Consider the following 18,592-nt stretch of genomic DNA (forward strand, 5'->3'; position numbering starts at 1 on the left):
AATACATGGAGAAAAATATGACAGGAGAGACCTCAAAGTAAAGACTTAATAGGTTCAGAGGGCCAGAGGACTGATAGTGGCTTAAATGGCATAAAGAACTTTCAATGGCACCTTCATCCTCAATCTCTTCTCTGACACTAATAGTCTTAGTCAATTTGGGCTGCTATAACAGAAATAATGTAAACTGAATAGCTAATAAACAACAGAAATTTCTTTCTTATAGTTCTAGAGGCTGGGAAGTCCAAGATCAAGGCACCAACAGATTGTTTGGGTAGGTGTTGTTCTCTGCTTCATAGATGGTGCATTCTCACTTCATCCTCACAGGGCAGAAGAGGCAAACAAGTTCTCTCAGGCCTATTTTATAAGGACACTAATCCCATTCATAAGGGCTCCATCTCCTAAAGGCTCCTCCTCTTAATACTATTATATTGAAGATTAGGTTTCAACATGTGAATTTGAGGGGGTACATAAACATTTAGACCATAGCACCAAGTTGGGTGGATTCTTGAGAATTTCTGTGATTTTCTGATTTCAGGAATTGGCATGTGTAGTTTTTCAGTGAGACCTGGTGTTTGCATGTGAATAGCCCTTGAGTAGTGCATCATCTTCTTATAACTGCTACTGTCTTTGAATCAGCTACTACAGTAAAGCAAGGAACATAAACTTTGTAAAGACATGAAAGAAAATTTGTGAACCATTTAGTATTTGAAGGCTAGCATGTAGTTGTTTGATAACAAGGATTTTTCCCCCTCAGAAGCATAGTTTAAAGCTGTCAGCCTTAATGAAATAACTTTAGATATGCCTTGCCTGCCAATTTTTCCCTTTTTAATAGTATAGTAGTAACACTGTGGGAATGTCAAAATAATAGTCTGATGAGAAGTGTTAGCAAAGAAAGCCAAATGGCGCATTGCTTGTCTTACGCTGTAGCCTCTGTGTGGTGTAGAAAAGCCAGGATGTGGTCAGATCACTTGTGGGATGAGGTTGACTCACCCATTCATTATTCTGGATGAGCAGAAAATATGCCTCTCACCCCATGCCTGCTCTGCCTTGCCTTGCCTTTCCTTTTCATTCCCTTCCTTTTTCTTCCCACACATGGTCAGAGGCTTTGATTTTTTCTGAATATTAGACAACAAAACAAACAAAGCAGCAAAGACACTTACCTGTTCTGTCTTTAACAGAGTGTTTGGTGGCTCCCTGCAAAGGGAAGCTGAGAGAGACCCAGGGTGGGAGGCTAGCCAGCTCCGTCATTTGTATTCTTCAGGTAACTCATTTAAACCTCCATTTTTTTCAGCTTTAAAAATGCTATTACAGTGGCTATTGTTTCATTCCAACTTTCAAGAATTCAGTATACATCTTTGAGAACTAGGTGTTTGGAAATTCACTAGGTGTTGGGAAAATTGGTGTTTTAAAAGGAAAATGTAGTCTTTTTTTTAGAATGCTCTCTAGACCATAGAAATCATTGAAATTCTCCTTTGGCTCTATAGAGCCAGGAGATAGTCTTATAACCCAATGTCTTTTGAAAACTGAATTACAACTGGAAGTTGAATAGCAACAAAATATTATAAATAAAGTTGATTTTAAGGGAGGTTTTGACAAGTACCTAGGCTTTGATTACCTAGAAACCAATAAATTCTATTCTACCATGGATTTTCTAATTTTTCTATAAGGAACGATAAGGTAGACCACCTCTATGACATCTACCACCAGTGGCCCATTTGTAAAATATGTGTAGTGTCATTTTAACAATAAGCCTTCAGAGCCACTGTCTTCTAGGAATTCTGATTACAATTTATAACCAAAGTACAAAATAATTGAGTTAACTTTCAGTGGACTGACAGGCAATGGTCGCATAGCTGAATGCTATTTTCTCCGTATCACTTTCCCACACCGCACCTCCATCTTTAGCCCTGTGTACCTATGTAGTCAGTATGGACAAGCCTACTCTTCCATCAAAGTCTATACTTGGCAAATAATAGTTAATTGAAGCACAGATTCTGTTGTTTTGCATTGAATTGGTGCCAGATTCTCTTTCCAAGACACCACTGACCACCTGCTGTCAGCAAAGGAAAGGAAATGGGGCAAAGAAATAAGGAGAAGAAAAGGTTGTAGGGTAGTCAGGAGAAAAATGTGATTGTGGAACATGTTCCATGAATTAAGCAATCTATGGAGAGTAATTTGGCTGGTGAAGATCTTCAGAGTGTCATGTCAGCTTCAGAATCAGAGAGTTGCCATCCTAACTTGGCTTATAGTGATTCACGAGGGGATGGAGGGAGGGGGAGCTAGTATGGGTGAAGGCCAGATATAAGGAAAACAAAACAAAGTGCTTTATTTACAGAAATCTCCTCAGAGAAATAAAACCATTGCTAACTCCACAATTGGAACATGTGTATTATTTTCTTATTGGCAGCAACCCAGGAAAAGAGAGAGAGAGAAAAAGAGAGAGACAGTGTGTGTGAGAGAGAGTCTTACAAGAGTTGGTGGAAGAGGACTGAAGGACTTGGTTTCTGAGATATTTAGGAGTGTAAATGGCAGGACTTGGTAACTGATGGCATGTGTAGCATGAAGGAGAGGAAGGAGTAGAGGCTGATATCCAGGTTTCTGATTTTGACTAATGGGCGAATAGTATTGCTGGAAATGTATACACCCTCCCAAGCCATCTGCTCTATTTCTTCACCTTCTCTTTCTTCATCATTGGCTGCCCTTCCTCTCTTACTCAAATAATTACTCGACAAGAAGTTTGCAGAGAGGTTTGTGAGATTTAGCACACAACACATGAAGGATGTCTGAAAACCCACACAGCCTGAGGAGCTGTGGCTTGGAGAGTGATCGAGTTGATGTCTTCAAGTATAAGAAAGATATTTTAGAGGAGACTTTTAAACTTTTCATTTATATCTAGGCAGAAGAGTAAATAAGTACATGGGATAACATTTTAATAAAGAACATTTCAGTGGGGCATAGGAAGGCAATTTTAACTGTTCTAGGGAAACAGACTAGAATGCAAAACTATACAGAAACTGAGGAAATCTTCAAGGAGAGATATGACAATCCTCAGACCTGAATAATTTAGACACCAACCAGAAGGGAGGGGCCAGGATTAGATGATACCTCTGAGCATCTGTTCTGCAAATGTCCTTTTGTTCTGCCCCAGATATCCCCAGAGGAACTATGGTCTCATTGATCTGGCTGAGCAGATGCATTTAGGGAAACGGTACAGCAGGTCATTGAACTTATCTAACCCTGATGGCTCTAGAAATGGAGATAGAGATCAGAAGGAAAAAATTCTTATTTTAATTTTGAATGTATTTGTTATGTCTTTAAGGCCAGTTCCTCTTAGAAAAAGAAATGCATCTAAGAGCTAGAACTTAGAACATACTTGTTTATCCATCCAAGATAAAAGAAGCTACCAAAGGGAGTGATACAGACAGATGCAAAACAATGAATCAAACAGTTTACTAAGCATGAATCCAGAGAAGTACACTCCCTCAAGGCTAAGGCTGTAGATTTATGGGGAAAGTAGCTTAGATTTGAGGCCCATGGACTGTGAAAGGCATGAATGTTCTCCATACTCTGACATACAAGCAGGGAGGTATTTATATACAAACAATACACATATGTTAATTGCTAAACCATAGTTCTAGCAGAGAATCAGAATAATTTTAATGAATGATTAGAGATGAGCCAGACCATTAGTGGAGAATTTTGTCAGATGAGTATAAGAGGACCAGAGGACTTCCAGCTACATGAAACAGCATTTTAACAAAGGCATAGATCTGTGATTAATGAGTCATCCATTTTCCCTTTCTTCTAAAGAGTCCATTTACATTTAAATTCTTAATTCCATTGCAATGTCATTCTGAATTATCTGGTATCTTCGACCATACCATTATTTGTGGGTGGATCTGGAAGGCTGATATATAAAATCACATTTGTCAATTTGTCTTGGCTTTTCTGGCCTGGAAAATGTACGGACTTTATTAAATATAATATTATTGGTGCCTTAGAAATTTCACATGATTTTTTGCAGGAATTTTTGCTAAATATGTCTGGCCTGTGGCATTTATCTAGGGATTTGCAGAGAGTTTTCTTCAAAGGAATATAAAGCCCTAAAAAGGAAAAAAAGCCCAGAGAGTTGCCTTCATGGAGTCACTTCTCTTTTAGTGCTTTCACTCATTTATTAGATTTTACAAAGGGTACCTTCTGCCACCAGGCCCCAGAGCACATTAATATAATTTAAATAGGAGAGATAATTGAACTATCAAAACTCTATGTGTGTGCATTCAGGTAGGTGTGTGTCTGTGTGTGTGTGTGTGTGTGTGTGTGTGTGTAAGACAGAGATGGAGACAGAGTCAAAGACATGAAAGACAGAGGCATACAAATAACAGCCATCAACACAGCAGCCACATCATTTTATGTTAGAGCTGACTGCTCAGAAAGAACAGTCTTGCTCAAAAAGATCTTGAGTGGTGATACTGCTCTTCTTTCTTCAAGCAGTGTCATCCCCTATCACTACAACTTTGATTTTGTGATACTCTCTGCTTCTCCTAGATGTACCACATAACATGGATTTATTTTTAAAAATCAGGTATGTGAAATATATCTCTATCTATCTATCTAGAGTTATTTCAAAAAGAAAAGAAAATCAGAAGACAGTTAACTTCCCTTTACTTTAACATTCTTATTTAGAAAATTGTGACACTTTTAGAGGTAACGGAAAGCACCCCTGGTGTAGCTGATGGGAAATGAAGGGTGTCATAAAACCCAGATTAGGCTGTCCTGGCAATGGGGTATGACTTATATGTATTTGTAACAACACTTTATGCAATGTATCCCTGAAGCTTAACATGTTGTAAAGATTGGTGGTTACTTGGCTCCTTCGGAGAAACAAGGAGAGGGAATTTTTTGTTCTTTCCTTGTTAAACTCTTCATCCCTTTTCCAATACATCTCAATCTGGAAAATATCAACTGGGTAAGTTTCAAATGAGGCCAGTTTTAATTGTGGAAATTCATTGAATTGTCACTTTCCATTACTGGATTATGTGGAATGCTGGCTTTAAAAAATAAGTTAGCTGAATGTAAGAGTAGTTGCAACCTTTCTTGAATGCACAAAATAATTGACATAGCATCTAGAGCTCTTGCAGAACATAGACCCTGATTTCTGGAGTACCATCACTCACACCAGAGATACACTGGCACCATTTTTATTTTTTACGAAAGGTCAAATATCACACCATCTCAAGAAAGTAATGTGTATATACTTTTTTATAAATAGTAATTTATTGTTGAATGGTTGCCATTTTACAAATGCCATCCCAAATCTCCACAAATTGAATTGTTACATCCTGCCAACAAAAGAAACAGCCATGCCCATATTTTTAGATTTAAAAGTTCATTATAAAGTATGGATAATTAAACCATTACCTTTTATTTAATTAATGATTTATACTTTCCCTTTATTATTACTTTGATTCTCACAACAAACCATTGTGGAATATTATGAGGCCCACTGAGTTTGAATGCTGTAGGTCACATGTCTAATGGTAAAATTAAAACTGTAACCCTGGTCTCATGACTTGCAGTCTTACACCCTGTTGTATTCAATAAGGCTTTCACAACTATTTCAGTTTCCCTTGCAGCCATATGATAGGATTATACTTCCCTGCCCCTTTAAAGTTAGAGGCAGTCATATGGCTTGCTTTAGCCATTGAAATGTGAACAGAAGTGACTCCTGTAATTTCTTGATGGGAGTATTTAATTGCCAGTGCTCAGCTCCAGACTTTTGTTTGTCTTTCTGTAGTGATGTGGAAGCATATTTCAAAATGGATCCTCCCTCAACTTGGGTCTTTGAGTGATTACCATAGACAGAGCCTCCAAACCAATATCCTACACTGAACATGAAAACTATACAAGAAATAAACCTTTGTTGTTTTAAGCCAATGAAATTCACATAATTTTTGTTGTTATGGCATAACCTAGCCCATTCTGACTTATAGATACACTCTTTCTATGGGAACAACCAGTATATTATCATTTAAGTATGTCTTCCTCATAGCTTCATATCTGTAAACCTTGTTCCTCTGGAGTCAGTACCATTTTTGCACAGCCACATTAGTAATACTTTGTGACCACTCTCAGACTGAAGCATTTTGAATTTGGTAGCTGTCCTGAAAGGAGTGTCAGTGGCCTATTCTGTTTCTTTTTTAAATTTTATTTCAGTAGTTTTTGGAGTACAGGTACTTTTTGGTTACATGGATAAGTTCTTTAGTGGTGATTTCTGAAATTTTGGTGTACCCGTCACCTGAGCAGTGTACACTGTACCCAATGTGTAGTCTTTTATCCCTTGCTCGTCTCCCACCTTCCCCTGAGTCCCCAAAGTTCATTATAACATTCTTATGCCTTTGCATCCTCATAGCTTAGCTCTCACTTATAAGTGAGAACATACAATGTTTGCTTTTCCATTCCTGAGTTACTTCCTCAGAATAATGGCCTCCATCTCCATCCAAATGGCTGCAAAGGCCATTATTTTGTTCCATTTTATGGCTAGGTAATATTCCATGATGTATATCCACTCGTTGGTTAATAGGCACTTAGGTTGGTCCATATTTTTACATTTGTGAATTGTGCTGCTATAAATACGTATGTGTATGTGACTTTTTCATATAATGACTTCTTTTCCTTTGGGTAAATACCCACTAGTGGGACTTCGGGATTGAATGGTAGTTCTACTTTTATTTATTTAAGGAATCTCCATACTGTTTTCCACAGTGGTTGTTCTAGTCTACATTCCCACCAGCAGTATAAAGTGTTCCCTTTTCACCACATCCACACCAACATCTATTTTTTTTTATTTTTAAATTATCAGTGGCCTATTCTCTTTAAGTGTAGTAGTGATAGACTAATCATAGATTCAAAGCTTGAAGCAATGTCATGAGACCAACCATTCTACCTCCCACTTTTAAGCAGGTTAGCACTTTCTATTCCCCCTTTATACATGTTTGCATCAGAAAGGAAGATATTTGATATGAAAGAGGAAGATTGTGAATTGAAGTAGAGGAGAAGAACATGGCAGTGATCACAATGCCATGCATTTGGAGATGGCCTTGCCCTATTGAGCTTAAGTGCACTTCAGGTATCATCTATGAAAGAGGAAAAGGAAGGAGAATGTGTAGTAATTGGGGAGGGAGAATACTTATCTTCAGCACCACTTTAGAACCAAAAATTCACTCTGACAAGATAGAAGTAAATGCAAAACCCATTCTTTTTTCTTGATTGATCTTACCAAATCATTCAAATCCAAAAATACAGAAAAGCCTATAGAACCTTAGAATCATAACCTTTATAGATGGAAGGAGCTTTAGAAATCATGTGGTTTAATTCCCTATCTTATAGATGAAGAAACTGAGACCCAGCAAGAAGAAGAGAACTGGCTCAGTTTATACATAACCATCTATATTTCCCAGACATATGCATATGGCTATCTATTTAATAAAATCCTAAAAGTATTTCATAGCCAAGTTTCTAAATTATAAGTCTTTTTGATAGCTTGAAACATAAGCTAGGTCCTTTTTATATTGATAAATGATAATGATGATTATAAATTATTCCAATTAGTTATGGCATAGGAGGTTGGGCTGTGATAACAAAGAAAACTAAATACCTAGTGTCTTAAACAAGATTGAAACATATATATCCCCTCATGTTAGTCAATATGTAAGTAGTCCAGAGCTGATACAGTCAATCCATGTTGTGAAGGATCTAGGCTCCTTCTCTCTTGTGGCTCCACTGTCCTCTGTTGCCCTCATCCACATGAGGGTAATAATCTCATATTATGGTTGATAATCTCATACTGTGGTTGAGATATGGGTGATAATGGCTTCATGTGTGATCCCTTCTTGATAATAATTTATTTTTACTTGACTTATTCTTGAAGAACATTGCCTTAGTTCAAATGGAATGTTACCTAAAATAATTAACACACTAAGCCTATCAGATCTGTTTCTGTACATAAGAGCATTGAGAGATAAGAGCATTGATGATAAAACATGTCTACTAATTGCTAATTTGATGGTATGGTAGGGGAGGCCTGGAAGAGGCCCACAAGAACTAATCCAAAGATACCTACTCAAAATTATGTATAGGATTAAAACCCTGCTTTGCCTCTAATTTTCTCTCTTCTACTAAAGAAAAAAAAAAGAGCCTTGCTTAATGATCAGTGTCTAGATCAGATTTCAATGTCAGGTTTTTGTAAATTTTACAACTATGAATAGAAACGAAGATGTTCCAAATATGTCCATTTTCACTTCTTCTTCAGAGTAAAGACACTCAGTCTGTGTACCTAATTATATAATAGGTAATAGAGATTTAGTGACATCAATTTTTCCCCGACATGTCCAATATGTATTAAATTCTGAATACCCCTCCATGCTCTGGAACCACAAACACCCAGAAACAGATAAAAAATTATTTACAAGAAACTTTAGCATCAGGGAAAAGAAAAGGTCTGCAAGAGTGGGTGAAACTGTCAAATCCAATGAAGCAAAGAATTCCTAGAAGATTGTTTATTTTCTAAGTGAAAGTATAGATTTATGGAATGCATACGAAAGCCTAAATCAGTTTTGTGGCCAGGAAGATAGTTCATGGATGAAAATTAATTACTATTTGGTTTTAGATCCTTCTGAGGATGGTGATGACTTTTATATATTATCTTAAGTACAGGTATAACTTATTTTAAGTAAACTCAACTTTGAAAAATTCTAATTGACGCAAGAACCAAGATTAGTGCTTAGTTCTATAAAAGGATTCAAAGCAGAATTCCTTAACATAGCATAGTCTTTTAGTTCAAGAGTCAGCAAATGATGACCTAAGGAACCAGTATGATCAGTCTTTGTTTTTGTAAATAAAGTTTTATTTGAACACAGTTATGCACATTCATCTAGTTTATGGATTATTTATGGACATTTTTGCACTACAATGGCAGTGTTGTAACAGATCTGTTTGTATGACCTGCAAAGTATAAATTATTTACTATTTGGCCCTTTACAAAAAAAGTGTGCTGACCTATACTACAGTGCATCAAAATGTTATTCATATTACATCAATTTATTTATTTTGTGGTAATTGAACATATTTTGATATTGTTGAAGAAAAGTTTAGACGTGAAGAAGTGGTAGAGATGAACCTAGTGGAGTGGAGAGAGGTCATATCATGAAGAGATTTGTACACTTAGCTGAGTTTAAACTTTATCCTGAGAGTAGTGAGAAACCATGGAAGGTTTGTTTGTTTGTCTATTTATTTGTTTGTTTTCGAGACAAGGTCTCACTCCTGTCACCCAGGCTGGAGTGCAATGCTGTGATCACGGCTCACTACAGCCTCAACTTCCTGGGCTCAAGCAATCCTCCCACCGCAGTCTCATGAGTAGCTGGGACCACAGGCGTGCACCAACAAACCCAGCTAATTTTTGTATTTTTTGAAGAAGCAGGGTCTTGCCATGTTTCCTAGGCTGGTTTCAAACTCCTGGGCTCAAGTGATTCACCTGCTTCGGCCTCCCAAAGTGCTGGGATTACAGGTGTGAACCACTGTCCCTGACTGGAGGGTTTTTTAATTCAGTGGACTTACATGATTCCCTCTGATATCAGTGTGGCAGATGGATTGGACAGAGATCAATTAGGAAAGTATTGTTATGCAGGAAAGAAATTATGAATGTCTGAATTTAGATGGTAAGAATAAAGGAAGATTGAAGTTGAAGGAAACTCATGCTAATGTTACCAAGAAAGAAGAAGCAATGTGATTTTGTGAATGGGTGAATGGATGTTGGTAGGGAAAGGGAGGAGTGTGAGATGACTTTCAGATTTCTGACTTAAAAAACCAAATGGGTAGTGGTACCATTCTCAGAGAGGGGGAATATAGGAAAGGGGGAAAAATTTTAGGGAAATAAGATTGGTTCAGTTTCATAGCTATTGAATATGATATGCTTGTGACACATCCAGGTAGAAATATTTTTTAGGCAAGTAGAATACATATATCTGAAACAAAATTAAGAGTTATGAGGCAAGCATATAGACTTGAAAGTTATCTTATATAACTAGCAATTTAGGCTATGTTTTAGAATAAATCATTCAGAAGAACTCTATAGACTAAGAACAATAGAAGGCAAGGATGAGCACAGGAGGAACACCAGTATTTAAACAATAGCAGAGGAAGCCCATGAAGAAGAATGGGAAGACCACTAAGGATATTGAAAAGGAGTTGCCCATGAGTAAGTTAAAAAGAAAACAAGTTAGAATCATCACGAAAGCTAAGAGAAAATAAAATTTTAAGAGGGAATGTCAAATGTCTAAGAGAGATCAAGTTATAAAGAAATATCATGGCAGATTATTCATCAGGTTTGTAAATACTGAGTTCACTCGTGACCTTAGTGAAAGCAGTGACTGGGGAGGATGGCAAAGGAAACAGTAAATATAAGCTAATCTTTCAAGTAATATTTCTGTCAAAGACTGGAGAAGGTACTAGTTAGAGGAACTCTTAAATCAAGGGAGTGTTTCTTGAGGATAGGAAAGAATTGCTTGTGTTTATTATGCTAAGGGGAGGGAATCTGCAGGGGAGAGGAAGAAGATATAGGAGGAGACCCACTGCAGCTCCAGGCTATCAGGCCAAGCAAGCTCTGTATGGGACAGTCCCATCTTTAGTCTCTCAGGTCACTGTCAGCCAGGCTAATCCAAAAAGAGCTGACATTTGGACTTTAGATGATAATCACATGTCTGAGAATATGATTCACAGCTCAATGACACTAGCTTTCCCAGAGCTGTCTTTCTTTAGTAGGATCAACTAAGAGGAACATGTTTTAATTTTCTTTTCCATCAGGCAGAAATCACTGGAGGTCCAGTGGGAAGCTAGATAGCAAGTGGGTTTGTGGAGTGTTGAATGGTCCTTTTGCTGTCTGTGACAGCACTTGAATACACAATCAGCTCTATGTTAATGCTGTGTTTAGAGAAGTAAGATAATAGTGTTACGTATACTTGGTAGAAACCTGACCTTTTTTTTTTCTCTATAGCAGATGGTATGATTTTGTGAGATTGCAGCAGTATACATTGCCAGATATGTGGTGGGAAAAAGCAGCACTCTATACAACATGCTAATGGGTACAATTTATTAAAACATTTTCTAACTCTTAGAGATATTAAGCAAATCACCCATTAGTGAAAAGTTAGAATTAAAGATATGTAAGTAGGTGAGGAATCAATCAAGCATTACTAAATCTTCTGAATATATATGCCAAACTTATTTTTTGCAAAATTATTTATTTGTGTCATAAGTCAGTATATTATTTCATCCAAAATATTGTCATCACCTGAAATAAACCTGCAGTTCCAACAGTAAAAGCTGTGAGTCTCTCTTCTTACTTTTAATTTTTTAATTTACTTTTTTAATTTTTATTTTTAATTTCAGGAGTACAGGTTTGTTATATAGGTAAACTTGTGTCATAGGGGCTTGGTGTACAGATTATTTTGTCACCCTGGTATTAAGCCTAGTAGTCATTGGTTATTTTTTCGATCCTCTCCCTCCTCCCACCCTCCACCTTCTAATGGGTTCCATTGTGTGTTGTTCACCTCTATGTGTCCATGTGTTCTCATCATTTAGCTTATAAGTGAGAACATGCAGTATTTGGTTTTCTGTTTCTGTATTAATTTACTTAGGATAATGGCCTCCAGCTCCATCCATGCTCCCACAAAAGACATGATCTCATTCTCCTTTATGGCTGCATAGTATTCCATGGTGTATATGTACCACATTTTCTTTGTCCAGTCAGTCATTGATGGGCATTTAGGTTAATTCCATGTCTTTGCTATTGTGAATAGTGCTGCAGTGAACATACACATGCATGTGTTTTTATGGTACAGCAATTTATATTACCTTGGGTATATACCCAGTAATGGGATTGCTGGGTGGAATGGTAGTTCTGTTTTTAGTTATTTGAGGAATTGCTACATTGTTTTCCACAATGACTGAACTAATTTACATTTCCACCAGCAGTGTATAAGTGTTTCCTTTTCTCCACAACCTGCTAGTATCTGCTATTTTTTGACTTTTTAATAATAGCCATTCTGACTTGTGTGAGATGGTACCTCGTTGTGGTTTTTGATTTGCATTTTTCCTAACGATTAGTGATATTAAGCTTTTTTTTCATGTTTGTTGGCCACATGTATGTCTTCTTTAGAAAAGTATCTGTTCATGTCATTTGCCCACTTTTTAATGGGGTTGTTTTTCGCTTATAAATTTAAGTTCCTTATACATACTGGATATTAGACCTCTGTGAGATCCATAGTTTGCAAATATTTTATCTTATATTGAAGGTTGTCAGTTTACTCTGTTGATAGTTTCTTTTGCTGGGCAGAAGCCCTTTTAGATCCCATTGTCAGTTTTTGCTTTTGTTGCAATTGATTTTGGCACCTTCCTCATGAAATCTTTGTCCATTCCTATATCTAGAATGGTATTGTGTAGGTTGTCTTCTAGGGTTTTTATTATTTTGGGTTTTACATTTAAGTCTTTGATCCATCTTGAGTTGATTTTTGTGAATGGTGTAAAGAAGGAGTCCAGTTTCAATCTTCTGCATATGGCTAGCCAGTTATCCCAGCACCATTTATCGTATAGGGAGTCCTTTACCCATTGCTTATTTTTGTTATCTTTGTCAATGATCAGAGGGTTGTAGGTGTGCATATGCCGAACTTTTAGTAAGTCAATAGGTCAGCAGTATATAGTGTTCTCATGCTCTACAAGCACATCCCCATACTGGTCACCTTGGGGGTATTCAGAACGCTTTGCCCAGTCATTTTCTTTGAAGAACTTATATTCTTCTAGGGAGCTAAGACATAGTTATGTGAAAGAACACTTACGTGCAACACCTGCATGACCCTACTACCTGGTCAGTGTTAGAGTTAATAGGAAAAACTGCAGAAATGCTGCAGAAGTAGCAGATCATGTGAAAATATTGCAGAATATATAAGCCAACTATATGATAAGAGAATGCAACTATCAAAAATTCATTTATTCATCAAAATTCTATCAGGTCCCTAGTATAGGCAGAGCATTTCATGTTTCCCTCATGTAAGTGTATTTTAGGAGTTGAAAAATCACCATAAAGTTTGCATTTTTTTCTTAAAAGTGAAACTAAAGTCTGACATTGGTATGACAAGACTGACATGAAAATTTAGTTGCAGGGAAAAAAATTACTCTATTTTATCATTGATATTCCCAAATGTCAAGTGTTATTGTAACTAGGGAGTAGGACTTTTTCCTACAATTAAAAGCTTATCCACAAGACATGCAAGCCAAGTAAAAATCAGACAGCTGACAATACCAAGAGTCCACCTCTAACATTATTCCTGGGAGAAACGGCTGAATATTTCAGTAGCTGATAATGGATCTGAAAACTAAAAATTTCACCATCTTTTAAAAATGGGCCTATATGATACTACTGGAAAATTACTTCCAGAAATAATTGCCAGTAAAAGCATTCCTAAAATTTACCTTAATATTGTCATTTAATATTGCTTGTTGGAGCAATTTGTAAAAGGATTGAACCAGATAATTTCTTCCCTTATAACTCTAAAGTCACATCTTTGCCCTCGTGCTAAATGATAATGGCACTAACACAGTATGGTATAAGATTTACCAAAGACTGTGTATGTTCTGCCGCCTCATCAAGGTTATAGTTGTATCAAAGAGAATCTATCTCTTTGGCTTTCTTTTTCCTCCCAATTAATAGACACTCAATAATATTGTTGTGATTAATTTGATTGATAGCTTAGTTTCTTTTTTAAATATTAGACATATTTTCCCTCAGCCAAAATTGACAGCATGTTTTCCAGACTATACTGATCCATGAGAAAGCATGCCCTCACCCTCCTACAACCCTCACCCATTACCCTATATTGAAGAAGTGTAAAGTCCTGGAATATAATAGTTTCTCCCCTTACTTACCACACTTTGCCACTCACGTCACCAAATCCCATCTCTTTCCCTTTCTTTGCTAGTACTTACATGGTCAAAAATGTGGTTTCTATTGCTCTGAAGTTATGTGAGCCTTGAAGAGTTCAAGATGTTCCCATTTGTAGGAAAATTTTCACTTTATTTTTTTATTATTATTATTATTATTATTATTATTATTATACTTTAAGTTTTAGGGTACGTGTGTACAATGTGCAGGTTAGTTACATATGTATACATGTGCCATGCTGGTGTGCTACACCCATTAACTCGTCATTTAGCATTAGGTATATCCCCTAATACTATCCCTCTCCCCTCCCCCCACCCCACAACAGTCCCCAGAGTGTGATATTCCCCTTCCTGTGTCCATGTGTTCTCATTGTTCAATTCCCATCTATGAGTGAGAACATGCGGTGTTTGGGTTTTTGTCCAATGCATACTTTATAATCATTTGTAACAGCAAAAAGGCTGTAAGTTCTTTTGACTAGCTTCCATGCACATGCTTATAGATCAATAAATATGCAGTATTGTCTCACATTGGGGATAGTTTGTAAAACAAACTACAGATTTTGGAGGAGGGGGTCACTTACTGTGTTCAAAGTTAAGTGATATGTCAAACATAAGGGTTATATAAGACAAGGATCATGACTGCTCAGCTTGGTTTGTTATTTTAATATTTAAATTGACATTTTTCTACAAGTACCTTTAATTATGCTTTAAATCCCTTTAAATCACTGTGACTAATATTTTTTCTGAAGAAATGCCTCAGTAGGATAGGATTATTTACTTTTTAAATTTACCTCCTAAAACTCTGAATACCAAAGATAAGGAGACAGAGAAACCAAGAAAACCCTGACGCAAGTGTTTTTGGAGCTCAGTGTGTGGTAAGATGCCTTTAAAGCTCTTGGCCCCTTGAAAGTGCACCACTAATAATTACAAAGGGAACAGAGACTAAACTCTAGTGCCAATACTTATCACACAAGCTCATACTGTTCCTATCAGTAGGATTAATAAGATACACTGAAAATCTATTAGTGATTTCCAAAGTAGATAGACTGGACCCCTGCCTTAATGCTTTTCTAAAGCCATGCGGTCAATAAATATTTGTTGAATAAATGAATAAAATAATGAGTCTATGTTGCCCTCAAGGTCCATGTTGTGAAAGCTATCTTGTAATTGAGATCCATTTTATGTTGAAAGCTTTCTTTCTCTTCAGGAATTGAATCATATTGGATGGAAACTCTAGCTACTGAAGTATTCAGCCATCTCCCCTGGGAATAATGTTAGAGGTAGACTTGGTATTGCTAGATTCCTGACTTTTGTTTGGCTTGCATGTCTTGTGCATGAGCTTTCCTTTGCTGGAAAAAGTTCTACTCCCTACTTACATTTACACTTGACCTTTGGGAATATCAGTGCTACCTACTTATATTTACACTTTACCTTTGGGAATATCAGTGCTAAATAGAGTAATATTTTTCCCTGCAACTAAATTTTTCTGTCTGTATTGTCATACCAGTGACTTTAGTTTCACTTTCAAGAAAAAAGTATCAACCCTATGGTGATTTTGCAACCTGTAAAATTAAATTTACATGAGGAAAACAAAACTTTAAATAAAGATCATGGTTAAAAGTTTTAAAAGTGTCTTAAATTAGAAAAATATATAAAACCAAGCATATTTTCTTTTATATGCAACATTTTTCTTTATATGCAATATATAAACATATGCAACATATTTTCTTTATATGCAACATTAGCAAGCTGTGCTCTACCATGGATTCAGTAATCTGTATTTAGTGATCACTGATTTATCAGGCTGAGAATAAATAATACTAAATTTATTGTTGTTATTAATAAACAATAACAATTCTACTACTGCTTTTACCATTTACACTACTACTAACAACCACTGAGACTTTATTATGAGACAGATACTAAGCTAATTGCCTTCTATTATCACATTTATTCTTCACAAGAAATCTGTGCAATAGGTATTCCTACTCCATATAATAGATAAAGAACTAAGGCCCAAAGAGTAACACTAACTTGCTCAAGATCACATAAGTATGAAGATATGAAGCCAGTACTCAATTCTGGCTCTATATAATATCACCTATTATCCATTAGTCCATATTGCCCCAGAACATCAACAGGACGATAAAATGCTTCAAAACAAAATGTTAGACTCCCTTTCTAAGCCCAAGATAACATGATTTGGAATGGCTGTGGTATCCCAACAGACATTCGTAGCTAAGAGGCCAAGATAGTCCTTGTAGCCCAGTTCTTATTCTTTTGTCTTACCATGCACACCAATGAACAGGACCCGTATTGCTGTCTCTCTGAAACACTGTAGCACAAATTGCTTTCACAACTTCTTTATTGCGAGTAGATTGTTCAGGTAAAACCATCTTTACACTCCACACTCAGTAGATGTGTTGGTAGATAAATCTATGATATTGTTAAGGCTATTCAGTGGAGCATTGATAACAAATCATCTTGTGTGCTTTCCTGCCCCAAATCGCACATTTGCATCCAGTGAAATCAGGCTCAAAGAAATGGAAAAGAGATTTTAAATGGGCAGCCTCCATTATATATAAAGAAATAGACTTGGAGAAATATATTCCTAGGCCGTGTTTATGCCTTGGTGCTAGTGGGAGGAGGAAGGCTGAAAACTGATGTTAAGTGAACATCACGTGTTTTTTTTTTTTTTTTGGATACTTTGGTGAAGGCCACTTCCTTTGTGTCCACCAGCTGAATGACTGTACAGCTGCCAACAACATGTATCCCCCATTTACCTTAACCAGGGACCCAGGGCAGTCACCTTGACTCACTTATCAACCCTAGGGACAGCTGGGGATTTTGCTAATGCAGGACCATTCACAACAATAACAGAATAGCCTGAATTCTAAGAGCCAGCAGCAGATTTCACAACATTAGTACCTAATGGCTCTGCAGGACAGGACAAACAAACAAATCTGTCAAACCAAAGAATTATCAAACCAAGACCTTGAGGCTCCTCCAGGAAAGGATGCTCAGAGAGTACAGCAGAGAAAGAATCCCTAGGAGGCATTGGCAGCTCTTTTAATTTGATTGCTTTAGAATGAATTCTGCTCGGCCTCACTGGGCCAATTTTATAAAACTTAAAACACTTTACGGAAATTTTAAAAAATAAATTTAGAAAATCTCTTAATTTCCCATGCTGAGTAGGAGGGAGAAGAGTAACATAATTTAAAGGGGCTTAGGCATAATTCTAAGTAATTTACATTCGGCTTGGAAACACATTCTGTAATGTATTTTTTCTTGTGTGGACTCACCTTAGTTTTTGTTCAGACTAATATCTGAAGTAGTTGGAAGTCCCTGGATACACACCAACTGGCATAGTGAAGAGAACCTAGAAGCAAGGGCTTAACCCAGAATCTAGGATGTACCATCTGCTGTAGATAAACTATAAAGGGGATTAACTTCACACAGTTATTCTGGGCTTGACTGTATTGCTACACTCATGCAATTTCTCTTTCCACAGCCTAAACATCACACTAAAAATTAGGTTCATTTCTGCACTTTAAAAATGATATTGATAGTTATGTATATGCTAATTGTAAAAATCACAAGTGTTCTTTATAGAAAATTTAGAAGGTATATCAATAATGAAGAAGAAATTAAAAATTACCTATGCTTCTAGAATTTAAAGACAGTAGATGTTAATATTTCGTTATATTTTTGGACAGTTTTCATATGTAATTATAAATACAGATCATGAACTTGAGATTTAACTGTATATTTAATCTTTTACTCCTATTTCATTTAATAGTTTATTATGAACATTTTCCATGTAGTTAAACATCCTTCACAAGCAAACTGGATAATATGTGTTCTTTAACCACTTGAATATACCATAATTTATTTAATCTTTCCACTTTTCTTGGACATTTAGGCTGTGTCTAATTTTTCAATAACATAATGATTATTATTGTAAATAAATTTCAAACTACATCTCTGCTATTTCCTTGAAGTAGGGTCTAAAATATGAATATTATGATAATAATTAGAGTATATTTGTTAAGCTTCTTGATGACATTGTTATACTGCTTTCCAGACAGCCTGTATAATCTTACAACCATCCAAGCAGTATATAAAATTGTTTATCTCACCATATAATCCAAGATCTAGAACATACATGTATGTGAATATTTTAAATTGAAAATAGGATTCCAATTATTATCATTTTATTTATTTGATTTGGGTTAAGATTTAGTTTGATAGGATGATACTGGTGTTTTTTCTTGAGTTATCTACTCAGTTACCTTGCCAGCTTTTGATTTGGGGTGTTAATTTTTGCATTATTAATTTATACTATTTCTGTATATGTCAAGGATATAATCCCTTCATCTGCCATATTTGTTGCAAATTTTACCCCAGCTTCTTTGAGGAATAATTTACACACAATAAAATTCACGTATTTAAGTATAAACTTAGATAAGTTCTGATAATGGTCAGTTGTGTAACCATCACTAAAATCAATATTGTCTTGATGTAAATATCACACTGTCTTGAATGCTGTAACTTTATAGTGTATCTTAAAATATAATATTTTATGTCTTCCAATTTATTTCAA

General features: G+C 36.1%; 1 protein-coding gene across 1 annotated transcript in view; it reads left to right on the top strand.

Moving 5' to 3' along the window:
* IL1RAPL2 (interleukin 1 receptor accessory protein like 2) overlaps positions 1-18,592 on the top strand; it is a 1,227,386-nt gene that overhangs the window by 1,020,855 nt on the left and 187,939 nt on the right. The window lies entirely within an intron of this gene.

Source organism: Gorilla gorilla, chromosome X (assembly GCF_029281585.2).
Source record: "Gorilla gorilla gorilla isolate KB3781 chromosome X, NHGRI_mGorGor1-v2.1_pri, whole genome shotgun sequence".
NCBI lineage: Eukaryota > Metazoa > Chordata > Mammalia > Primates > Hominidae > Gorilla > Gorilla gorilla.